The 27,178-nt window shown below is 39.3% G+C and overlaps 2 long non-coding RNA genes across 4 annotated transcripts in view; one reads left to right on the top strand and one right to left on the bottom strand.

The window, feature by feature from the left end:
- LOC109568443 (uncharacterized) overlaps positions 1–27,178 on the bottom strand; it is a 98,942-nt gene that overhangs the window by 34,447 nt on the left and 37,317 nt on the right. Inside the window, exons 2-4 of one of the 3 annotated variants that reach the window (XR_011560960.1) lie at positions 10,682–10,856; positions 926–8,622; positions 761–827 (exon numbers count right to left, since the gene is read on the bottom strand). This is a non-coding gene — a long non-coding RNA (uncharacterized lncRNA). The remainder of the gene's footprint in view (positions 1–760; positions 828–925; positions 8,623–10,681; positions 10,857–27,178) is intronic. The other 2 variants (XR_002182249.2, XR_011560963.1) reach the window with 2 other exon arrangements.
- LOC139176455 (uncharacterized) overlaps positions 6,174–27,178 on the top strand; it is a 40,229-nt gene continuing 19,224 nt past the window's right edge. The window contains exons 1-2 of the long non-coding RNA XR_011560964.1: positions 6,174–6,281; positions 11,091–11,200. This is a non-coding gene — a long non-coding RNA (uncharacterized lncRNA). The remainder of the gene's footprint in view (positions 6,282–11,090; positions 11,201–27,178) is intronic.

The raw sequence follows: 27,178 nt of genomic DNA on the forward strand, positions 1-27,178 counted from the left end.
AATAATCCTTCAGTATTCTCTATATAATGCATGAGTAACCTGCAGTACAGAGAGGCAGAATTGTTTGCCTCTGATCACAAAATTAGCTCTCTTCCTATTCCTTTCCTTCCCTTCTCTTCTTTTCAAGTTAAAAAAGTTCATATGCTCATTAAATCCAGAGGGGGTAAAGTAAAAGTGGAGTGCCTGCTGGCCTCCAGAGGTAACCTCTATTAACAACTGGGTGTGTTTATTTCCACACCATTTTCTATTAGAGCCAAGACTTAAATCCCATCTTTTCTGACTCCAAAGCCTTTATTCCTAATGAATATTCAATGCTGTCTTCCATAGGTAAATAGAAAATTATATAATTATATACATATGCTATAAAATGAAATGGCTCTTAAAACTCTTATCAGTTGGATTATTGTTGAAAAGCAGGAAAAGCTAAAACATATTAAGTACCATCTCTCTGATACAAAGAGCCTTTTTATCCATAGCATAAAGAAGACTAAATTAACTAATTAAAACTAAAAGAGCTTTTGACAAATGACACCCTGCAAGTACCTTTTGTGAACTTGCTACTTAGCCAACTGTTGACTATAAAAATAGAAAGAATAAGGCATGTGACCAAAGAGGAGGAACAAAAGCAGCTGAAATCAAAAGCAGTCCTGTTGTGCAATAGCTGATCTAGTTGAAGCTTTGCTGTAGAAGGAGCTTCGAGTCATTGGGTCCCACAAAACTCTTGCAGTTTCTAATAATTTCTAATCTAATACTAGATTACCTGTAGAGTACTGTCTGTGTGGTATCCCAGTGAGGTTATAATGGTGCTCAGTCATGTTCCACTCTACCTAAGGTCAAGAAGAACGGCAAAGTATCAATAGTAATGGCACTGGGAAATAAAAACTCATTTCTTCGGGTCATAGAAGGATCCAATTTAAAAAATTACCTTTGCATTGGATGATGATGCAGAACGCTGATGCCTCATTCTTCATAATCTGGGAAGCTAGTCAGTGAGGAGAGCCCAGCAGTTTCATTGAGTTAAGATTCCCTCTGCCTTCTACTTCCATATAGCAAACACATTTCACTGGATCTCAGACTAAAAGATCTCTGTTAATTTTACCTCGAAAAATTTCATCTTTCCTTTCCTTGTATTGTTCTTGTCCCATTTTGGTGAAAAGGTAGTTAAACCTTCATAAAACAAAGTTCATGGCTTTCTTCCCCCTCCTTTTTCTGCTTGTAATTGTAAATCTCTAAAACTTTGGATTATCATTGCTTTAAAGGTTTTTTAATATGCACCATAAAATTTTCTGTACCTTCTCTTTTTGTAAGTGAAAAAAGGAGTGTTGCAAGAGTCCTGAGTACTTTCCATTTCTTTACTGGGTATTGGTTCATCTTTTTTTTTTTTTTTTTTTTGGCAACTTTGTTAACTTTTGTTTTCTAGAAAAAAATACACTTTAACTTTTCAGTTTATTGGTAAAAAATTCTTCATACTATTCATCCATAATTTTAAAAGTCTCTGATATTTCTCTAGTTATGTCTCTTTCTTTACTCACATCTTTTTCTCTCATATTTTCATTCTCTTTGAGTTTCTCTGTCAATATTTAAAGAAACCTATTTTTATAGGCTTTTCAAAGAACCAGCTTTGGGTGTTTAGAGTTTTTGTTTGCTTCCTCTTTGGGGGGTTTATCTATTTTCAAACTTGTTGAGTTGAATATTGAATGCTTAGTTGACTTGTTTTTAATACTTTTATATAAATACATTTGCATAATTCCACTTTAGCCGCAGGCTGGCAACAAAAGATTTCCTGGGTTTGAATCTCTGCTCTGTCACTAGCTATATAGTCTTGGACAAGCTATTTCACTGAAGCTCTGTGCTTCAGTTTCCCCTTCTTGTTGTTCAAATCAATTATTCATTATCCTTATCAATGTTTTAAATGCTTGGTCCATCATTATCTGAGAGAGATGTTTTAAATTCTCCCAGTTTGGGGATTAACATATTTCAAGGCTGTTTTTTGGGGGTGCAAGGGGGCAATACATACAAGTACATGATGATTCTATCCTCCTGGTAGACAATTGCTTATCTTAATATTATATCCTTCTTTTTGCATTAAATTATATTTTTGTAAATATTAATATTCTTATACCAAATTTGTTTTGTTTAGAGTAGATGTTGACAGATTTATATTTTTCTGTATCTTCATTTTCAAAGAAACCAAGCTAGTGAATGGCAAAACCAGTTTTATTCCTAGACCCAGTCCTGTGTTCTTTTTTCCTGGCCATGACACATCCTAGGTCTACCTTCTTTCATGAATCAGCTGTCACTCTTCACTGTGAGGCCTCTCTCAAAACCTCAGCCTATAGTGACTGCTTCCTCCTCTGAATGCTCAATGCCAGCAGTACTTATTCAGTCCTGAAAATGTTCTCTTCTAGTGCTGTATGTGCATCTGTTCTGGAAGTTCCTTAAAAGCTAGAATAGGGTTTTGTTTTTTTGGCTCCAGTGGGTCTTCATCACTGCATGCAGGCTTTCTCTAGTTGTGGCAAGTGGGGCTATTCTCTAGTTGTGGTGCTCAGGCTTCTCACTGGGGTGGCTTCTCTCGTTGTGGAGCACAGGCCCTAGGGTGTGTGGCTCAGTAGTTGTGGTTCATGGGCTCAGTAGCTATGGCTCTCGGACTTAGTGACTCCATGGCATGTGGGATCTTCTGAGACCAGGGATCAAACTGATGTTCCCTGCATTGAAAGGTGGAGTCTTAACCACTGGACCACCAGGGAAGTTCCTAGAACAGGGGTTGTTAATCAAGCTTCAGAAACAGAGAACTGATTGAAATTAAAAAGTGCTAATTTGGGGTTTGTTAGAACTGCAGGTGGAGAAGGCAATGGCACCCCACTCCAGTACTCTTGCCTGGAAAATCCCATGGATGGAGGAGCCTGGTATTGCCTGGAGAATTCCAGGGAATGGGGAGCCTGGCGGGCTGCCGTCTATGGGGTCGCACAGAGTCGGACATGACTGAAGCGACTTAGCAGCAGCAGCAGCAGCAGGACTGCAGGATACACAGATTCAAGAAGCAGTTGAATTGTGTTCTCCCAGATCACAAAATGGCTTATAAGGGAAGAAAACTGAAGATTACTATGAGTTACTTGAATTATTTTTCAAGAATTATAATTGGAGCTGGAAAGAAGTAAGGGTGCTTATTAAGTAAGAATTGCTTGGAGTCTAAAAAGGTTGCCTAGTTACAAAGGGAGACCTTGAGACCACAAGGTTGCAGCTGGCAAGTGTTGTTTTGAATACAACTGGTAGTGTCTTTGGATCTGGTACAGTTCAAATAGAGCTCAGGTTCTCATGGTGTGGAGATGTGTCTGAGATCAGATTCTCAATGGCCACCTGACTCCATTTTTGTATGCCTGTAAGTGTGGTTAATCCATTATAATTTCAATTTGTCATCAGTTCAGTTCAGTTGCTCAAGGAAGCTTTTATCTTCTGTTATTCATTGTGAAAGATATAAAAGAGGAATGAAACAATGACAAATAACAAAAATGTTGGGTTGGCCAAAAAGTTCGTTCGGGGTTTTCCTTACCATCTCGTGGAAAAACCCAAAGAACCCAAATGAAATTTTTGGCCAACCCAGTAATAATAGCTACCATCTACTGAGCACTTAATACGTGCCATGCACTTTATTAAATGCTCTACATGCACTGTCTCATTTATTATTTACCAGATTTACCTTCTGTGGAGACTGTAATCAGGACCAACTTATCCATTATGCTCATTAGGTACAATGCCTAGGACCCACAATGCTTTTAGAGGTCCATGAAAATGTTTAAGTTTCTTTTAGAATCAGAAGGGAAAATAAAGGAATATAATCTTCCCTGGACATTAGTTTTTCTCACAGCCATAAAATGTAATTTATAATATTTTTTATGGAGTAAGCATCCATGAGGGCAAAATGCCTTTGGGCCTCAGAAAGTCATAATGTAGCCCTTGCTATAATCATTCCCACTTAACAAATAAAGAAACTGAGGCTCAATCAAGTGGAGAAATAAAACATGCAACAGAGCAAGAAATGGTAGAGATAATTTTGGATATAGCTCTGAGGGACTCTACTGATGACCCTTTTAATTACTACGCTATACATTAGACAACATTATGTAGCAAGAAGCTCACACCAAATTTGGAAAACAAATTTGTTTAATACTAATCAATTAGAAAATACTTCAGGGAAAGGAAAGAATATAATTAACTGCCCAAATTCAGGGACAGAGCCACACTATGTAGGACCTCAGGCTTTTACAACTTGAAAGATCTTCTTTCAGAAAAAATAGTAAAGTGTAAATAAAAGTTAGGCCTAAAGTTTTTGGAGGGAACTGTCCCAAGAAGGGAGCCTTCAAATGGAAGCCTCATTTTGTGTGTGTGTGTGTGTGCACGCGCTTAGTCCCATCAGTCATGTCCAACTTTTTGCTACTCTATGGACTGTAGCCTGTCAGGCTCCTCTGCTCGTGGAATTCTCCAGACAAGAATACTGGAGTGGGTTGCCATGCCCTCTTCCAGGGGATCTTCCTGACCCAGTGGTTGAACCTGCGTCTCTTACATCTTCTGCATGGCAGGCAAGTTCTTTACCACTAGTGCCACCTGGGAAGCCTGGAAGCCCCATTAGCTTCACGGCAAATCCATCTCATCTAAATGTCCTTGCACCTGAAGAAGGCCAGACAAGGAATGAATCATCGTCAGCCAGGAATATCAGCAGAGATTTTTAGGAGGAGATGGACTTTGAAGTGTGGCTGTGATTGATGCTTTTGAACTGTGGTGTTGGAGAAGACTCTTGAGAGTCCCTTGGACTGCAAGGAGATCCAGCCAGTCCATTCTAAAAGAGATTAGTCCTGGGTGTTCTTTGGAAGGACTGATGCTAAAGCTGAAACTCCAATACTCTGGCCACCTCATGCGGAGAGTTGATTCATTGGAAAAGACTCTGATGCTGGGAGGGATTGGGGGCGGGAGGAGAAGGGAACAACAGAGGATGAGATGGCTGGATGGCATCACCGACTCAATGGACATGAGTCTGAGTAAACTCTGGGAGTTGGTGATGGATAAGGAGGCCTGGTGTGCTGCAATTCTTGGAGTTGCAAAGAGTCAGACATGAATGAGCGACTAAACTGAACTGAGCTGAGCTGTGATTGGGCACCCTGAGTGTAAAGGCAGTGGGGGGAGTGTGAACACTGTGTGTTCACAGAAGGACAGAAAATACCACCTGCCTGAAACCCACAGTGACACTGGCCATAGGTGAACCACTGGGTTTGCTGAGGAAGGCAGTGCCTATTTGAAATGCCAGGATGGAAAGTCTGCTGGGAATGTTCATACATTCCTTGGTCTTACAGCATTACACAGTGAAATGCATCAAAAACATGAGAAATAAGGACTTCCCTGGTGTCCAGTGACTAAGACTCTGTGCTTCCAATGCTGGGGTCCCAGGTTCAATCCCTGATCAGGGAACTAGATCCCACATGCTGCAACTAAGAGTTCACATGCTGCAATGAAAGATTCTGCATGGCGCAATAAAGATTGAAGATCCTGCATGTCACAATTAAGATCCAGCACAGCCAAATAAATAAAAATAAATAGTTTTTTTAAAAAGAAAAAAAAAAGAGGATGAGAAATCTGGTGCCAAGGGCAGGACTCTTAGGAGGGGTGGAAAGAGGCAAAGAGATCTAACTGAAGGACTATTATGGGTTTATTTTAATGAGTGCCTTATAAATTATGGGTGGCAGAGAAAAGGAAGGAGTGAAATAAGAGAAAGAGATTAAGAATGAAAAAAGATCAATCAGGCAGATGTGAGGACTAGACAGGGCTAAGACTCAGAAATAATTTTTACATTCTGAGCCTGGTCAATTGAAGGAATAGCTCTGGGACTGCCAGAAATGTAGGGAGTGGTTAGATGTGGTTCTAGAGAAGCTAAATCCAGCTATGCCAAAAACTCGAACCAACTGGGCTACATGCATCCCTGGGAGAAGCTGAGTCCAGGGACAGGGAAATATCCTGAAAGAACTTCAAGGGGTTCTGCTGGTGTATTAGCCTTTACAGTCTTTTCCACATACCAACTCCCCATTGGATCAACACATTCTTTCTCCATTATGTTATCAGCATTTAGAACCCCCAGTCAGGTCTTACCCTTCTAACTGACTTAGAAACATTTTGCTTTTAACATGGCTTTTGTTGAACACTATTATGAGATGAGCTATAATTTCACTCTCAGGGTTTCAGATGAGCTATAATTTAACTCTCAGAATTTCAGCCTATCCTGTGCCTCTCTCCAGGTGAGTGGTCAAGAAAACTAGTAACATTGAAAATAGGAAACATAAAGAGAATAAATATGAGAGGGCATTACCAAGATAATCAAAACAGGGATATGGAATTAGAAAGGGGGTGGATTCTTCCAATGATTCAAAATACATTGACTGCATATTCGTTCCACGTCAGGCTCTTTGCTTGGAACAAAAGATATTACTGTGAAAGAAATGCAGTGTCTGCTTTGAAGGTGTCTGAGTTTTCAAGGATGGCTGTTTGGGAAAGTGACAGGGTCAGAGAGAGAATTAAAACAGCAAATTCTAGAGGGTAGGGAGCAAGATGATGAATTTAGTCAAATTTGATGTCCTGAATAATGTATGCTATGTCTAATACACAGTTGCAAACATGGAAATGGTATTCAGGAGAAAAGGCAAGGCAGGGGATACAGATGTTAGGGTATAGAAACCAGCATAAAGTCAGTGCCAGAGGCAGACATAGAGGATGAAACTATCGTTTCCAAGGCTAATAGTATCAATGGAGGGTTGCTTGTTTTGTTTTGTTTTGTTTTGAATATTTATTTATTTGCCTGCACCAGGTGGTAGTTTTGGCAGTTGGGACTTTCAGCCTTTGTTGTGGCACGTGATTAGTTGGGACATGCAAACTCTTATTTGCAGCGAGTGATATCTAGTTCGCTGATTGAGAATTGAACCTGGACCCCCTGCATTGGGAACGTCAAGTCTTAGCTACTGGGTTCCTAGGGAAGTCCCTAGTGGAGGTTTTCAAAAGAATGACAGTTGCTTCAAAAATTAAAGAATGATACAGAATTGGTTAAAAGAAAAGAAAAGTGTTAAAGAGTGGTGACTATAGCACAGACAAGTTAGCCAAACTTGGAGGAGGATCAACATCAGATCTTGCTTTTTAAGACAGAAATTTCGCTGTAAGTACTTCTTTACCAACATCCTCAAATGGTGATACATAGATTGTGTAATTCCTCATTTCTAAACATTACCCCATGAATTATTTAGCCATAGTTTCTAAGTATAGGGGGTTGTATTGGTCATGATAGATATATGATAGATATAGCTATAGATATACAGATTTGACTAGAGAGAAATTTAACACAGAGAATTGATTCCATGGTGGCCACAGACTGAGAAGGCAACTGGGGACACTGAGGCAATCCAGAGATTAGCAACAGCAGGAATTCATTACCAATTCTATGTCTGTGGGGACAACAGAAGGAGGTGGCTTCACCCAAGCTTAAAGCAGAACCCATCTGGAGTGAGTTAGAGCCAAAGAGGGGACTGCCCAACAGAAGCTGGGAGCCAAGAGAGACAATCCAGAGGAACCAAGAAACATCCTTTTCCCTTTCTTCCTGCTAATCTAGGTCAGTGCTATCAGTGCCTTCCGCTATCAGAGCCCAAGGCAGCCTGGGAATTGTAGTTCCCTTTCATAGGGGGAAGAGTAAAGGGAAAACAGCAAGGAAGTGATCTTTTTGTTATTGATTTGTAAATTTATTATATGATGATCAAAGACTGTAGTCTATTTGATAATAATTAGTTGTTATTCATTGAAACTCATTTTGTGGCCTATGACATAGGTTTTGTAAATGTTCCAAGTTTTATTGAAGCATGTGTATTCTCTATTTTGTTTGGGGGCAGTGCTCCACAAAGGTCTGTCAGACTTGGTTTGTTAGTTGTGTTGCCCACACCATAAAGATATTAATACATCTTTATCTATACAGCTATTCTGATGGTATGAAGTCAGTTTTTGAAATAAGTTTGTTAAAAATCTTTCATTATAATCATCAGATCAGATCAGATGAGTCGCTCAGTTGTGTCCACTCTGCGACCCCATGAATCGCAGCACGCCAGGCCTCCCTGTCCATCACCAACTCCCGGAGTTCACTCAGACTCACGTCCATCGAGTCAGTGATGCCATCCAGCCATCTCATCCTCTGTCGTCCCCTTCTCCTCCTGCCCCCAATCCCTCCCAGCATCAGAATCTTTTCCAATGAGTCAACTCTTCGCATGAGGTGGCCAAAGTACTGGAGTTTCAGCTTTAGCATCATTCCTTCCAAAGAAATCCCAGGGCTGATCTCCTTCAGAATGGACTGGTTGCATCTCCTTGCAGTCCAAGGGACTCTCAAGAGTCTTCTCCAACACCACAGGTCAAAAGCATTAATTCTTCGGCGCTCAGCCTTCTTCACAGTCCAACTCTCACATCCATACATGACCACAGGAAAAACCATAGCCTTGACTAGATGAACCTTTAAATTCACATGCCAGTTATATGAAAAATAAGGAACATGAATGGAAATAGTTGGAAGGCTGATACACCAGGCCAGGTGAGAAATGATGGTAGCTTAGCCTAAGATGGTAAGAACATAGAGAGAAAGAGAAAGAGAAATTAATGCTGATTTCTAGGTTTCTGGCTTGGGAAACTGGGGTGAATGAGGGTACAGTTCACATATATGGACTGCCATTGACCAGGGATTTTTGCTTGAGCAAATTACATAAATTCTTTGGACTCAGTTTTCTTATTTATAAAAATGGGTATAATAGATTTTATTTCATAGGGTTATTGTGATGGTAAAAAGAGTTAATATATGAAAAGTATTTAGCACCTAGCTAAATAAATCTTCTATATAAGCTTTTATTATTATCAACTAATGTATGGTTAAACAAGTGAAGGGTTGGGTTTAAGGTGGGAAATCAAGATTTCCTATTGAAGCTCATTATGTTTGAGTTGTTTTGTCAGTTACCTTTTTAAAAAATACTTGTTTTTATTTATTTAGTTAGTTGCACTGTCTTAGTTATGACATGTGGGATCATAGATCTTGGTAGCGGCATGAGAGCCCTTAGTTGTGGCATACAAGATCTAGTTCTGTGACCACGGATCAAACCTGGGCCCCATGCTTTGGAAGTGTGGAGTCTTAGCTACTGAATACCAGGCAAGTCCCTGTAAGTTACCTTTTAGTAAAGAGAGTCTGAGTAATCTTGGCAAACACTGCTTAGGAATGAAAGAGGACAGAAGTGAGAAAAGACCACTGTAAGGTCCAAGGCCACCTACAAGAGGTGGCAGAATCAAGGAAAGGAGAGTAGACAATAGCTTCAGGAGCAAATAAGGGTCACTTCAGAATGAGATGGAATAACTGAATAAGAGCCCACATGTGCTTTCTGCTTATTTTTGTTTTGCAGTGCTACAGTGTGTTGTTGTCTGGCTTGGTTCTAGCTAAGGAAGCCAGTCATTCTGAAAAGACTGCAGAAGAGCAGAGCTCTGGGGGAAAAAAATGATTGCAATTAACAGAGCAACATTAATTTACCTTGTGTGTGATTTATCATAAGATTAGCAAATAGGTTACTCTAGCAACAGGTTGTTGATAAGCTTGTATTAAACTTGTGATACAACTGGAAAAAGTAATTAACCTGACACATATTCATGAACACGTTTATTTCCGGCTTTGAGCTACTGTGTGGAATAAAAATGTAAATTATGAATTCCATAGTATGCACTACCTTGGCAGATTTTAGTGTGTGATTATGCATGACCACACCTCTCCCACAAGTTTGCACAGGCTTAGGAATTTTCTTATTAAGGTTGTTACACAATTTGCAATTTAGCAAGGGCATAGAAATGAATGGAAAGAGTATTTCCAAGCATATTCATCTTGATTTATAATTATGTATCCCCCTTCATTGGGTTAGTGCCAAATTATTTTTTCTTGTCTGTAGTGTTAAGAAGGGGAGAAGGAAATGGCAACCCACTCCAGTGTTCCTGCCTGGAGAATCCCAGGGACGGGGGAGCCTGGTGGGCTGCCGTCTCTGGGGTCGCACAGAGTTGGACACGACTGAAGCGACTTAGCAGCAGCAGCAGCAGTGTTAAGAAGGAGAGCTTTGCTTTAAGCTTATTGTAATTAAAGTCATCTTTCATATATCAGATTTAGATTGCTCTCACATAAATTATAAGCTATATTCAATAACAAAGCCATTATCACACTTCACATAAATAGAAAATAAAAAGCAAGTTCTGTGTGAAGAGAGGAGATTTAACATGTACTTTGACTCTCTTGCCCTTCTGTTAGTGGGCTAACACAATCAGTGAAGGGATATTTTAAGGCTTAAACTCAATATATGGAAAGCTAGAAAAGGGATCATTTTGGAAGTTGGACAGCAGATGAATACATAGGGATAGAATAAAAAGAGCTGAGAAAGTTGAATTCAATCAAACAATAGAGAATACTAAAAAGTAATCTGATTTACAGAGAATCAAAGACTTAGAAACTAGGATTTCCCTGCAAGTCCAGTGGTTAAGACTCTGGGCTTCCACTGCAGGGGGCACAGATTCCACCCCTGGTTGGGGAACTAAGATCTCACATGCCACAAAGTGCAACCAAAAAGGGGGGGGGAGGGGGAGCTCATCTATTCACTCATTGAACCCTCACTGTGGGCCATCATGTGCCAGGCACAGAGGACACACAATAGTTGGGATGACCTCATCCTTTTTCTTGAACAGCTTAAAACCTCAGGAAGAAGAAGGTTGGGGTGGGGGATGCTGCAGTAGTTGGGGATGCCTTCTTGGAAGACAAAGTAGCTTTTGCAAACCTGTCAAGAAGAGAATAAGCACAAGTAAAGGAGGAATACAGAAACTGCTCCTTCCTTAACTGGCAGAGTGATGGCTTATCTTTAGAATGAAATAAAATAGATGGTCTGCATGGAAGAATATCAGTGCATTGAGGGCAAGAGAGCAGGACTATCAACAGGGGAATAAATGAATGTATGCATATTTGCTTTGGAGACATGTGATGTCTCCATGTGATAACATGTGATCTTTCTCAGTTCCGAGTCCAGGACACTGAAAGCTAGATCTTCACCCTTCTGGCAGGACACTGAAAGAGTCTTCTCTGGGAATATGGCCAGTCCGTGATGAAAGCCATGACATTGGAAAGGTACTGACATCAGAAATTTCCCCAATAGACAGCCCACCCTGATGCTCATATAGGAAAACTCACATCAGACTAGCTCATCTTTCACATCCTCAGAACTTTCAGTCAATATTTTAGTATCACACACTTAAATATTGTCAAGTACAAAGACTATGTATGAGAAATCTGAGGAAAGCTAACCTGGAAGATAGAAAATAAAATAAAGGGAAAAAAATAATGTTGAAAAATTAAAGACACTATAAAGGTCAAAAACATCACAAAGTGAAATGACTGTTAACTATGAAAAAGAACAGAATTCTCAGTTCAGTTCAGTTGCTCAGTTGTCTCCTACTCTCTGCAACCCCATGGACTGCAGCATGCCAGGCTTCCCTGTCCATCACCAACTCCTGTAGCCTACTCAAACTCACGTCCATCATGTCGGTGATGCCATCCAACCACCTCATCCTCCCTCATCCCCTTCTCCTCCCACCTTCAATCTTTTCGAGCATCAGGGTCTTTTCCAATGAGTTGGTTCTTTGCATCAGGAGGCCAAAATATTGGAGTTTCAGCTTCAGCATCAGTCCTTCCAATGAATATTCACAACTGATTTTCTTTAGGATTGGCAGGTTGGATCTCCCTGCAGTCCAAGGCACTCTCAAGAGTCTTATCCAACACCAAAGTTCAAAAGCATCAATTCTTCTATGCTCAGCTTTCTTTATAATCCAACTCTCACATCCAGACCTGACTACTGGAAAAACCATAGTTTTGACTAGACGGACCTTTGTTGGTAAAGTAATGTCTCTGCTTTTTAATATGCTGTCTAGGTTGGTCATAGCTTTTCTTCCAAGGAGTAAGCGTCTTTTAATTTCATGGCTGCAGGCACCAACTGCAGTGATCTTAGAGCCCCCCCCCTCAAAATAAAGTCTGCCACTGTTTCCACTGTTTCCCCATCTATTTGCCATGAAGTGATGGGACCACATGCCATGATCCTAGTTTTCTTAAGGTTGTGTTTTAAGCCAACTTTTTCACTCCCTTAATTTACTTTCATCAAGAGGCTCTTTAGTTCTTCTTCGCTTTCTGTCCTAACGGTGGTATCATCTGCATATCTGAGGTTATTCATATTTCTCCCAGCAATCTTGATTCCAGCTTGTGCTTCATCTGGCCTGGCATTTCTCATGATTTACTCTGCATATATGTTAAATAAACAGGATGACAATATACAGCCTTGATGTACTCCTTTCCCAATTTGGAACCAGTCTGTTGTTCCTTGTCCAGTTCTAACTGTTGCTTCTTGATCTGCATACAGATTTCTCAGGAGGCAGGTCAGGTGGTCTGGTATTCCCATCTCTTGAAGAATTTTCCATAGTTTGTTGTGATCACAGTCAAAGGCTTTGGCGTAGTCAAAAAGCAGTAGATTTTTTTGGGAAATCTCTTGCTTTTTCGATGATCCAACAGATGTTGGCAGTTTGATCTCTGGTTCCTCTGCATTTTCTAAATCCAGCTTGAACATCTGGAAGGTCATGGTTCATATACTGTTGAGGCCTGGCTTGGAGAATTTTGAGCATTACTTTGCTAGCATGTGAGATGAGTGCAGTTGTGTGGTAGTTTAAACATTCTTTGGCATTGCCTTATTTTGGATTGGAACGAAAACTGACCTTTTCCAGTCCTGTGGCCATTGCTGAGTATTCCAGATTTGCTGGCATATTGAGTGCAGCACTTTCATAGCATCATCTATTAGGATTTGACATAGCTCAACCAGAGTTCCATCACCTCCACTAGCTTTGTTCGTAGCAATACTTCCTAAGGCCCATTGACTTCGCATTCCAGGATGTCTGGCTCTAGGTGAGTGATCACACCATTATGGTTATCTGGGTCATGAAGATCTTTTTTTGTATAGTTCTGTGTATTCTTGCCACTTTTTCTTAATATCTTCTGCTTCTGTTAGGTCCACACCATTTCTGTCCCAAATAAATAAACAGAATTCTACCCCCCCAATAAAGAAACAAACAAGTAAATAAGTGGAATGTTCCAAAAACACAGTGAATGTCTTAGAAATTAAATATCAAATAAAAATATTTGATAGAAAGTTTAAAATATAAAGTTAAGGAATTTTATCAGCAAAAAGAAAAGAAGACAGAAAATAGATTTAAAAAAAAACTCTAAGACAATTAAGAAACTGATCATGGAAAAATTAGCATTAAAAAAGAGAGGAAAAATAAGAGCAGATGGAAAGGAGAGATAGGTAATAATCTGAATTTCCAGACTGAAAAATTTACCAAGTGAAAACAGATTCATGCTAGTACAACATTGTGAAATTTCACATTTAGGGCAAGGAGAAGATCCTGCAAGACTGTAAAGAGGAAAAAACGTCCAGATCATACACACAGGATCAGCAATCAGTGAGAATAAAAATGTTCCCCCAAACATGGATAAAGGCAATTGTTCTATAGTCATGATAACAAGTGGCCATTAAAATGGTTTTAAACTCTAAATCAATCAAATGCCCCTCCTCCCCCCACCCTGGAAGAATATGCCTTTGAAAACCAACCAATCAGCATGAGTTGCTCACTTCCGATCATTGGCCCATCAGGGATGGACTCACTCCAGTAAACACACCCAAGGAACTGTGATTCTGCAGATGATGGCAACCCACTAAAGCCTCTGAAAATCCACCAGTCCCTGAACTCTGTGCTTTCCCAAAACCCCAGACAAGCTTAGCAGTCTGCTTTGCTTGGAGAAATCATGCCTGACCAGCATAGCTCTCCTGTACCATAGCAAGCAGTATATCCAGTGTTACTCTTTTATTTCAGATATTGAGTGGTGATCTCATCAGCCTTTGACATAGATTTTTAATTTCTGAACAGGAGCACCTGAAGCTACAAAGCAATAGAGGAAGACTTTCAAAATTCTTAAGGAAAATAATTAACAACTTGGCTCAGTGGTAACGAATCCATCTGCCAATGCAGGAGATACGAGTTTGATTCCTGGGTTGGGAAAATCCCTTGGAGGAGGAAATTTCAACCCACTCCAGTATTCTTGCCTGGAAAATTCCATGGACTGAGGAGTCCATGGGGTCATAAAGAGCTAGACTCAACTGAGCACGCATGCAGAGTTCTACACCCAGCCAAATTATCATTTAAATGTGAGAATTTCTTTAAGAAGACACTTTTAGACATGCAAGATCTTAAACAATTTACTTATCATATACCTTTTCTTGGGAAGTCACTGGATGAACCAACCAAAAGGAAGATGTGGGTTACTGGAAACAAGAGATCCCATTTAGGAAAAAAGCAAAAGACAGCTCCAGAACAGTGATCAAGAGAATCACAAGATGGTAGTTATACCCCCACAGCAAACCAATCCATATTGTAGCTTGTATCAGCTACCCAATGCTGTGTAACAAATAAACCTAAAATGAAGTGGCTTAAAACAAACTCTTTAGCTCATGCTTTTCTGGGTATTTCTTTTGGCTGATCCTAGCTAGGATCATTCATGTATCTGTGGCCAGTTGGCAGGTTAGCTGTGGGTGATTGGTTCCAGATGGCCACACTCACATGTCTGACAAGTGGTGATGGTGGCTAGAGCCATTAAAGTGGCTAAGCTATATAATTCTTTCCTCATCCAGAAGGTAAGCCTTACTTTTAACATGGCACCAGAACTCCAACAGCCCAAAGCACAAGATCTTTTCCAACTACTATGTCATGTTTACTAACATTTCACTGGCCAAGGAGAATCACATGGTCAAGTTAGGAATCAAAGTAGAAAATGTACTTAAAGTTGCAAAGCAAGGAACATGGGCTATTAGAAAGGGAATTGTTGGACATTTCTGTTAGCAATCTACTACAGAGTTTAGCAGAAGTTTCCAGGAGAAAATTCTCTAAGAAGATGAAATTAGTAAAATGTAACTGATGTGTCTGAACACATTAAGGGAAGATTTAGAGAGCTGTTAAAGATTTTGGTATTGAATTCATAACAAATAAAAAGATAATTAAGCAGAGAAAAAAATACAGGCCATTATTAACTCTGAGGATAACAGAATGTTGTTAGCAAATAAAACTAACCACAATTTGCAACAGATTTAGTGTTAATTAGTGTTTAATTGGTCATAAGTCAGCTGGTTAATACTAAATATTAAACAAATGAAAATTACAATTTGATCAGACTTCCCTGGTGGTCCAATGGCTAAGATTCTGTACTCCTAATGCAAAGGGCATGGGTTCGATACCTGGTTGGGAAACTAATATTCCCACATGCCATGCCATGCAGCCAAAAAGAAAAAGAAAAATTGACCAAATTGTGAGAAAAATGAGTACAAAAAGTGGGTACAAGTAGTGGGGGCAGGAACCGATAAAAGAGTACTGAGCCTTACTCTTCTATTCTTCTTCTTGAATGGAAAATCAAGAGATCATATCTAAAACTGGAAAGTCAAGAAAGAGCAATGCAAAAATGTTATCTAGAAAAATGCAGGCAAATACCAAAATAATCAGCTGAAACTGGTGCCTCTGGGAAGGAGGAAGTGATATGTGAGGGGACCTGCTGTGTTCCACAAAAAGTCACAAAGAAATATTTGTCTTTAAAATTATGTGTATGTTCACTTAAGTACAAATAAAAACTGAAAGAAAAAAGACAGAGAAGAAAGTGATAAGTATCTTTAATCCAGACTGACATGTAATAATCTCTGTCTAATATCAAGTGACACAAACTAAAATGTGGAGTAGTTTGTATACTAAGCTATTGTTTGCATTTTAAAAACAGAGGCGGAGGTGTCCTCAGTGGCTCAATGGTAAAAGATCCACCTGCCAGTGCAGAAGACGTGGGTTCGATCCCCAGTTTGGGAAGATCCCACATGCCTTGGAAAAACTAAGCCCATGCACCACAACTATTGAGCCTGTACTCTAAGGCCCAGGTATCACAACCACTGAGCCCATGTGCCACAGCTACTGAAGCTGTGTGCCCTAGAGCATGCTCAGCAACAAGAGAAACCACTACGATAAGAAGCCTATTCACTGTAACTAGAGGAGCCCCTGCTTGCACAACTAGAAAAAAAGTCCACAAAGCAAAAAAGACCCAGCACAGTTAAAAAAAAAAAAACGTAAAAAATAAGTAAATAAAATTATTTTTTATACATAGGTAAATTTTTAAAAAATGGAGTGGGGATTTCCCTGGTGATCCAGTGTTTAAGACTTCACCTTCCAATGCAAGGGACAAGGGTTTATTTAATCCTTGGTCAGGGAACTAAGATTCCACATAACTCTTGGCCAGAAAACCAAAAAACATAAAACAGAAGCAATATTGTAACAAATTCAATGAAGACTTTAAAAATGGTCAACATAAAAAAAAAACTGTGAAAAAAAAAAAAAAGAGGGAGTGGAAACTATAAATATACACTTGTTATTGCACAGAATGGGCTTCCCAGGTGGTTTAGTGGTAAAATTCTGCCTATCCATGTGGAAGACACAGAAGACATGAGTTGTATCCCTGGATAAGGAATATCCAGGGATAGAGGAAGAAATGGCAACCTACTCCAGTATTCTTGCCTAGAAAATTTTATGGACAGTGAAGCCTGGTGGGCTATAGTCCATGGGGTTGCAAAGAGTCAGACACGACTGAGCACGCATACATGCACTCATTGCTCAGAATAATTCATCAGAAAGCTCTGTTGAGTCTATCCTCAAAATAAATTCCAGTCCCAACCATTCCTCCCCTTCCATCATTCTCATCCTCAGGAGAGCCATCACCTCTTGCCTAGATGAGGATAGCAATCTTCTCGTTACTTCACTGGCCTCACTGCCTCCAACCTTCAATCTAATCCCCACACAGCAGCCCAAGGTATCCAGTTAAAAGGAATATTAAATGACATCATCCCCCCACCCCTCCAACTCTCGCCCTGTTCAAAACCTTTAAAGTGTTTTTTTTTTTTTTTAATCAAGTTGAGTAAAACCATATTGCTCTCCAGGTCTCCACAATCCCCTATGATCTGGTTCTGACCTCATCTTATTCTAGCTCATTCTTACTTCAACACATGGTCCCTTTGCCTAGAGTGCTTTTCCCAGAGACTGAGTCTGGCCTATCACCCAGATCTCTGCTCAGATGTCACCTCCTCATAGGGACCTTTCCTCATCCTTGTCTCTGTCTCCTCCTTCCCCACTCCCCATCTACCTATAATGTCTGTCACCTTACCCTGATTTATTTTTCTTCATCACACTGATCACCATTTGACATTTAGTTACATATTGAATGGTTTAGTTGTTTACTAGCTGTCTCTCCCAACAGCATGTGGAGTCCCATTAGGGAAGACCCCAAGCACCTAAAACAGGGCTGGTGCAGAGAGTGTGTGCCTAGTCACTCAGCTGTGTCTGACTGTTCGAGACCCCATGGGCTAGGGACCACCAGGCTCTTCTGGCTATGGGATTCTCTAGGCCAGAATCTGGAGTGGGTTGCCATTTCCTTCTCCAGGGGATCTTCCCAATCCAGGGACTGAACCCTTGCCTCCTGCACTGGCAGGAGGATTCTTTACCACTGAGTCAACTTGGAAGCCCCTGGGGCATAGTAGCTATTAATAAATTTCCTTTGAATAAATTAACTACAATGAAAAAATACAGGAGAACCCCCCCCCCACCTCGCCCTGCTGGCCAAATATTTATCATGAATGCTTTGCGGAAGGCAACTGGGAACTTGGGTGTCAGGGGTGGGAGAACAAGAGAGAATTATTTTCCACTTGCCTAGGTCCCATGATCTTTAATTCCTCCAGCACCCAGAGTCCAGACTGCCCCCAAGGTGGTGCTATAGAGCACCCAGAGTCCAGACAGCATCACCACGGTGATGTTCTAGAGTGAAGAAGGGAAATGTGAGAACATCTATTTAGGTTTATTTTTTTCCTAAAAGAAAGAAGGTATTATTAACATTCAATTCATCTACTTTGAGTCCATGTATAAAATTTATAAATTATATTTTGAATTTCATGTTCAATATGTTTTTTGCTGACTAGGATATGAAATTTAAAAGTTTGGCCTGTAAGTTGGATCACAAACCAATGACCTTTAGGTCTTAGATAAATTGGACATGTTTGATGTGTCCCATTCTGTTTAAAAGTATACGAATCAACATTAAAATCCAGAAATTTCACAGAAAATCTCAGGCGTGTGGGTTGTTTGAGAAAACAGAGTTGTTGGCAGTGCTGGTCCTTTGATGACTGAGGGCCACATGGGCGCAGCCCCATTTAAAAATGCAAGTGGATCCTGGCTCACTGAGGTTCTCTCTGTCAGCTTCCTGTAGGTTCTCAGATTCAGCTCATCTCACTCCCTGGAGGCATTTTACTTTAAGACCCTTTTCTGAATCTTTTTCTCAGTTTCAGGCAAAGCATTTTTATCTGATAGCAGTGAAAGTGCTGAAATTTGCTAATAATCAACTTAAAACAAACAAAAGAGACTGTGTTTAGAGCTATCCCTATATTCACATGACACTTAACTCTTTCCATCTGCTGAGTAACAGGGGGAAGAGCAGGTGTTGGCACAACCATGATTAATAAGAGATTGTGTCCCTATGAATCATGGTGCCTGGGATTTGTCCCAGCTAGAGCAGACTGAGAGCCACTTCTCTGTAGCCCACAATTTCCTAATTATATATAGTCCTTCACTGTTACATGTGTATCTACAGCCCCATAGAAACTTCTTGTAAGAACTACTGAGTGTGTAGAACTCCTGAGTTCCTCAGAGCATCAAGTACTGAAGATATTTAATAAAGGTTTGTTGGTTAAGTGATTAACATTAAAAAAGTGGATACTGCCAGTTCTTATAACTTATATCACCACAGTTTACATAGTTAAATATATAGAGATAGTAAATGAAGAGTACATACACACACATGCACAAACACACATTTAAGAAAAGCTAGAAGGAAGAATGTCTTAGTTTTGTTTTCCTGTAGTGCCCAGGGAAGTGCCATTGCTATTAACAATCAGATAAATGGATGGATAAATGAATGAATGAAGTTCACAATAGCCACCTTCATCATAATCACAGATACTATTTACTAAGTATTCTCTGTGGACTGGCCACTGAGCTAACTCCTCAACATAATTTTCTCATTTAATTCTCTCAATCATTACTATGGCCATCTTTTTAATATTACAAATTTAAAATATAAGGCTTGGAAAAATGAAATAAGTAGTCCAGAGCCACGTAACTATTAAATGGCAGATTCAGGATTCAAGCCCAGGGTGTTCCAAAGCCAGTGGTCTTTACTAAGAAATACCGAAAACAAACAAAACCCACTGGATGAGAAGTTGAAATTTCTCCAATAAAATATTCTCATACAATGACATGGCTGTCACTGAAAATAAACTCTAAAGTCAGCATATTCTGCAAAAGCAGAAGTTAAACATGTATTTAGTCAAATATAAACGGGGAGAAAAAAAGGACATTCAGTTTAGAGCTCAGAATAAGTACATGAGCAAGGGAAGTTGAAACCTTGAAAAACAGTCAGTCAGTCAATCAGTTCAGTCACTCAGTCATGTCCGACTCTTTGCGACCCCATGTATTGCAGCACACCAGGCCTCCCTGTCCATCACCAACTCCCTGAAAAACAGCAGACAATTGTAAATTAATTTTTACAATAGCGGGAAGCTGTGTTTCAGCCACAACTTCTATTTATTGTAGATAAGAAGTAGTGACTGAATCATTTTTTTTTTAATGTAAAATCAAAACTCCAGTTTCATTCATCCAACGGGAACATTTCCTTCATGACAAAGGCCCTATTGAGCTGAAGAGATCTTAAACAGTTTGAAGGCTTAGGCTCCACACCCAAGGAGTTTACCATGTACTAGAGATGCTGAGGTGTCTACATGCAACTGGAAAAGAACACTTGGTCAAGTGAGGCCCAAGCTGGAAGGTCTTGCCAGCCAGGCAGATAATGCTGGACTGTCACTTGGGAGCAAAGGGTTAAGAGGCCACTCTCTGCCCAGGCTGCATGTAACACCACACTCCGTTTGTTCACTGCAGAGAAAAAGAGGTGTGGTAACAAGAGTCCTTCATGAGATAAGATAAAAGCTTTAAGTAAATTAATCGGAATTGTTCTGAACATAAGATAAGGGGTTTAGATGACTGAGGGTGAGGCAGACTAAGAAGAGATATACATATTTCCCCAGCAGGAAAGTGTTACACAGTTCAAGGCAGCTTGCTTAATAGAAAGGAAAATATGCAACTTTTCTTTAGATGGAAAGTTGAGTGTCTGCTGTGTGTGTGTACATATGCGAGTGCAGAATTATAAATTAAAAATTAAAGAAAAACTTCTAAGCTGGTTGGTAGACCATTCATGGGGTGATATAAAAGAGATTTTGAGTTTACTTTTAAAATTTTTCTCTCTAATAGAACAAATAATACACAAATATACTTTCCTTGCAAAAATTATAAAAGTTACAGGTCAAAATAAACTCCCCTTTGGCTATCTCTCAGTTATACCCTATTCTGAATCCCAACACCTCCTCAAACGATCTTCTGAAATTTGAAGTGCAAGTACATGTGGTATTTGAGAATAATGACAAAAAAGGAGAAAAATATTTCAGTAATAACACTAATTTCCTCTTATTAAGTAGGTGCTATGCTAGAATTCCATGGACTATATGGTCCATGGGGTAACCAAAAGTAGGACACAACCGAGTGACTTTCACTTTCTTTCTTTCATGCTAGATAGTCACCAAATCATTAGATCATTTAGCAAATGTTTTGTGAGCAACTAAATGCCAAGGACTATGAATACAATAATGACCTCAAAGAACTTGCAACTACATCCTAACTTGGTGTCCTTCTACTATATACTGATAAAGAAAGCAAGACTGAGAGCTTAAGCAACTTACCCAAGGCTGCTGTGAGATAAGTGGTAATACTGTGGTTCAAAGCCTGGACTGTACCTCTTCAAAGGCTCACTTTCTTTCTTCCGCTACCGCTCAACTGTTTTCAAACTGTTTATTTTAAAACAATAGTCTTGGGCTTCCTTGGTGGCTCAGTGGTAAAGAATTTGCTTGTCGATGCAGGAGATTCAGGTTCTATCCCTGGTTTGGGAAGATCCCCTGGAGAAGGAAATGACAATCCACTCCAGTGTTCTTGCCTGGGAAATCCCATGGACAGAGAAACCTGGCAGGCTACAGTCCATGGGGTTATAAAAGTTGGACATGACTTAGTGACTCAATCACCACCACCACCCTAAAAGTTCAAGTTGTGCAAGGTCATCAGGGCTAGTGAATTCCAAACCTGAAAGTGCCTGGGAATCACAAATTCCTGTCCCTCTCCCAATATTAAGGGCCCTAACTAAATAGTACTGGTGTTCCCATAAGAAGAACAAATTAGAACACAGTTACAGAGAAGGAAGACTATGTGAGTAAGCAGGGAGAAGATTGCCACCAACCCAAAGACAGGCCTCAGAAGAAACAAGTCCTCCTAATACCCTGATTTGGCATTTCCAACCTCCAGAATTGTGATAAAATTAATTTCTGTTGTTTAAACCACCCAGTCATGGTACTTTGTTATAGCAGTCCTAGCAAATAAACACAGGCACTATCTGGTATTATTTGCCCTTTGAATGCAGGAGAATTAATGATTCTGTAAGAGAAGGATGAGATCAAAGGGGTCAATAAAAATAAAAACAAGAAGATGACTTTCACTTTCATCAAATTCAATTTCAGGAAATGGTGAAGATAACAATAAATGAATGAGAAAAAGTGGACAACTGCCAAAACAAACCTTTGTTAAGGAAAGAGTACCAAGATTTCTTACTCTAACAGAGATGCCTGTGTTTTCAGTCAGTGGAGGAGAAAAATTCCTGAGCTCAATGACAAAGAGGTGAAGAAAGGCTTCCATGGAAGACATGGAGGTAAAGCACAAAGGAATTGAGAAGCATCATGCAAGTATATAAAATATTCAAGAAGGAAGAATATAGGAAAAGAAAGAAATGTGAGTTCTGAGATTAAAGGAAGTAAAACATTAAGAATTTAAGGAAGTAAAAGGAGTTTGAAAGAAGCCTAGAAAAGCTAAAAATAAACCATATATGTGGGCCAAGTGTTATGTAAACCGGAAACAGGTCACTGAGATAGCAGTAGATCACTCAAGGTTACAGGCACAGTTTATGGGTATCAGAGAGGAAAGATTTAGGGTATAATTTTACAACAAGAAGTAAAGTAATATGTGAAGAAAGACTGGATTTGGTTATCTACTTTTTCATGTTTCCTGGAGTCACTGAGTCAATAATTTCCCCATTTTGTGTCAAGTTTGAAACCAACCAAAATAATAAAATAGCTATGAATGGAGGGAAGAAAAGTGATGCATTTCTTTTTTGCTATGTTGAACAGATTAGATATAATTTAACCACAATAGACCTTATGGGCAAGCCAGTCATCGCACGGATCCATTTGGAAAAACCTGCCATGTTCCACCATGCTGTTGCTGCTGCTAAGTTGCTTCAGTCATGTTCGACTCTGTGTGACCCCATGGACTGCAGCCTACCAGGCTCCTCCATCCATGGGATTTTCCAGGCAAGAGTACTGGAGTGGGGTGCCATTGCCTTCTCTGCCATGTTCCACCATGACTGTTAGCTAATCTTTTAGCTCCCAGTTCTCCTACCTCAGCTGACTGGAGCCAGGAAGGAGCATGTAACCCCCAAACAATTTTATAGATTTATGGTCTATGAGGAGGTTTGGCATAGAACCTTTGTCCAAGTAGGGATTTTTCTGAGTTAAGCAGACACTATCTTTTAGAAATTTGACAAGGAACTGCAAGATTATGAATAAGCTGAAGCTTAAGTTATCAGAAAAGAGAAGCTAAAATCACAAGGTATTCATAGGGGAGCTGAGAAATCGGCAGGCAGATATAGGAATGGTGGCAGGGCAGATGGAGGGATGCTGAGTCATGGCAGTATAGGCTCTAAACTCACCAAGACAGCAAGATGACTCAGAGCAGCAACTCTTCACTGGATGCCTCCAGTTCCTGAATGACTGCCAGTGTTCATGAGGACTGACTCCATCACTTTTCCCAAATTCCAAGAAGATTCTTAAAAGTCTTTACTTCCACAGATGTCCTCACAGTACCTCTACTTCCAACCCTCAAATGAACCATTGTTCTTTGTAATGAAAGGATATTGACAACATCTCAGGAATAATAGCACTGGCTAATATTTATTTAACACCTATGTGACAAGCACTAAGGGGTTAACTTTACATGTTCTTGTTTGTTTAATGTTTTCAACAATCTATGAAGCACTATTATTACTCTTACCAATCTATAGGTGGAGATCCTAGTTCAGAGAAGTGATCTCTCCTACTAAAGGTCACAGTGATTCTGTGGCAAAGCTGGTTCTGTCTTCAGATTTGTACAACTTCAGAACCCAAACATATAATTAAATCTAACTCCAGCCAAGTAATTCTCTTTCTTTGGGGTCATGTTGCAACTACAAAGTGGGATTCAGTTACTCCAAATCATAAAATTTTATATGTAATGATTAGAACTTATAGGGAAGAAAAAAAAAAGATTCATCATGAATTTTACATGCTCTGCTGCTGCTGCTGAGTCACTTCAGTCGTGTCCGACTCTGTGTGACCCCATAGACGGCAGCCCACCAGGCTCCCCTGTCCCTGGGATTCTCCGGGCAAGAATACTGGAGTGGGTTGCCATTTCCTTCTCCAATATGTGAAAGTGAAAAGTGAAAGTGAAGTCACTCAGTCGTGTCCGACCCTCAGCGACCCCATGGACTGCAGCCTACCAGGCTCCTCCATCCATGGGATTTTTCCAGGCAAGAGTACTGGAGTGGGGTGCCATTGCCTTAAAATAATATAATCATGCATCTTCTGAAACTTTGGAAACTTCATAAAAGGAAAGTTCTGAAAAATTTCCCCTGAGCAAAACATAGTGAAGGAAAGTTAATTACTAATTTCAGATGCAAAATATGTGCTAGTTGTTATTTTAATTACTGTTTAAGGAAAATAAGTATTTTTCTAGTTTAAATCTGACCTTAATTTCCCTAAACTAACTTTCCTCACAAAATTTTAAGCTCCTCAACAATGAATTCTCTACAAAGAGGTTTTTAGAAACCAAACTTGGGTATAGAAGAGAAACTACTTTGCATTAAATAAAAAAAAAAGAGAGAAATGAAACTGTAGAGTTTAAAATATTTATATGTAAGGGAAAGAGGCTTTGAAATATAAAGTGCAAGATTCCAACTCTTTCACTTATGCTAAAGAAATAACTAAGATTGATTTCTCAAAATTGAGAAATTTAGCAGAGATGTATATTGTTTCCTTCACTGCTGGAGTCTCTGGCAAAATAATAGGTGCTCAATAAAAATATATTAAATAAAATGAAAGATGACCAAACTCAAGATACTGAGATTACTCTCTGGATTCTATCTCTAAATTACACAAGAATTTGAACACGTCACTTAGCAACTTTGGGTACAAATTTTATTTACTTATTGTGAGATTTTTTTTGTTTATTCAAAACATATTGCAAGAAGATATGTTCTGTCAAAATTAACAGCACAGTACTGATTTAGAAATAAGCAAAAAAAACTAATGGAGCAGACTAGAAGACAGATTTTTTTAAAAATTGAAGTATAGTAGATTTACAATATTGTATTAGTTTCAGGTATACAGCAAAGTGATTCAGATATATGTATCTATCTATCTATATCTATATATCTATATACACATATATAAGCACATAACGTATGTACTCTTTTTCAGATTCTTTTCTATCCCTCCTTCCCCACCCCTGTCCCCTTTGGTAACCATAAGTTTGTTTCTATGTCTGTGAATCTGTTTGGTAAATAAGTTCACTTGTATCACACTTTTAGATTCTACATATAGGTGATATCATATGATATTTATCTTTCTCTCTTTGACTTACTGCATTTAGTATGGTAATCTTTAGGTCTATCCACATTGCTGCAAATGTCATTATCCTTTCCTGAGGCTGAGTAGTATTCCATTATATATTTATATATATATATATATGTCTATACATATATATATATATCATGTTTTCTTTATCAATTCAACTGTCAATTGACATTTACTTTGCTTCCATGTCTTGGCTATTGTGAACAGTGCTGTATGTAAATGACCAATAAACATAAGAATCCACCAATTATTGATATAAGTTTATATAACCTTTTGGAGGCCACTTTGGCAATATGTATCTTTTCAAATTAGAGTTTTGTCTGGATGTGTGCCTAGGAGTGGGATTGCTAGATCATAAGGTACTTCAATTTTTAGCCTTTTGAGGAACTTCCATACTGCTCTCTATAGTGGCTGAACCAATTTATATTTCTACCAACAGTATAGGAGGTTTCCTTTTTCTCCATACCCTCTTCAGCATTTATTATTTACACTTTTTGATGATGGCTGTCCTGACCTGGTGTGAGATGATATCTCATTGTAGTTTTGACTTCCAGTTCTCGAATAATTATCAATATTGAGTACTTTTCATGTGTCTGTAGGCCATCTGTAGAATTAGATTCTTGTATATATGTGTATGTCAATTTAATATATATGTATGTGTGTGTGTGTGTGTGTGTGTGTCTGTGTGTGCGGAGAAGGCAATGGCACCCCACTCCAGTACTCTTGCCTGGAAAATCCCATGGACAGAGGAGCCTGGTAGGCTGCAGTCCATGGGGTCGCTAAGAGTTGGACATGACTGAGTGACTTCACTTTCACTTTTCACTTTTACGTATTGGAGAAGGAAATGGCAACCCACTCCAGTGTTCTTGCCTGGAGAATCCCAGGGACGGGGGAGCCTGGTGGGCTTCCGTCTATGGGGTCACACAGAGTCGGACACAACTGAATCGACTTAGCAGCAGCAGCAGCAGTGTGTGTGTATGTGTGTGCGTGTGTATTTATTATTCCATAAAGGCTGAATACCAAATCATTATGTAAAGTAAAATTGATTTGGGACAGCTGATTATTGTTTAAAGAAAAAATAATGCTAATTATCTTTCATATCACAAACTAAGCTAAATTTCAGATAGATCCAAGACCTGAAAATTAAAAAAAAATTTTTTTTTTGATGTGGATCATTTTTAAAGTTTTTATTGAATTTGTTACCATATTGTTTCTGTATTGTGTTTTGTTTTTCTGGCCTCAAGGCATGTGGGATCTCAGCACTCTGATCAGGGATCAAACTCACCCCCTTTATTGGAAGGTGATGTCTTAACCACTGGACCACCAGAGAAGTCCTGAATATTTTTTTAATAAAAAAGAAAGTTATAAAACTACTAAGAACAAAATTCATAGAAATGTTTTTATAACCTCAGGGTGGTAAAATCATTTCTCAGAATAACATTAAGCCCATAAAAGAAAATGATTAAAATGTGAAAAATTATAATTGTTTTTCATGTAACAGTACTATAAACAAAGTTAGGAGGTGAAAGGCAATCTAGGAACTCGGAATTATAACAAAGAAAATAAAGAAATCATTAGCCATAATATAGAGGGGCTGTAAATCAAGAAGAATCATAACTTACATATAACATAGTAAGAAAACAGGGAAAAGGGAATTAGCAGGAAATTCAGAGAAGAAATGATGTAGTTAATATATATATGAGAATCTACTAATGGCAAATATGTAAATGACCAATAAACATAAAAATCCACCAATTATAACCACCAATTAAGTTGATATAACCTCTTGAGGCCACTTAACTTCCCTGGTGGCTCAGATGGTAAAGCGTTTGTCTACAATGCGGGAGACCTGGGTGCGATCCCTGGGTCAGGAAGATTCCCTGGAGAAGGAAATGGCAACCCACTCCAGTACTCTTGCCTAGAAAATCCCATGGACGGAGGAGCCTGGTGTAGGCTACTGCCCATGGGGTCGCAAAGAGTCGGACATGACTGAGCAACTTCACTTTCACTTTCTTTGGCAATATGTCTCAACGGCATTGATCTAACTAAAAATGAAGGTGCAGAGGAAAGAGCACTGGTTTTGAAGTTAGACTGAACTGGGTCTGACACTTGCCTTTGCG

This window comes from Bos indicus, chromosome 2 (genome assembly GCF_029378745.1).
Source record: "Bos indicus isolate NIAB-ARS_2022 breed Sahiwal x Tharparkar chromosome 2, NIAB-ARS_B.indTharparkar_mat_pri_1.0, whole genome shotgun sequence".
NCBI classification, from domain to species: Eukaryota; Metazoa; Chordata; class Mammalia; order Artiodactyla; family Bovidae; genus Bos; species Bos indicus.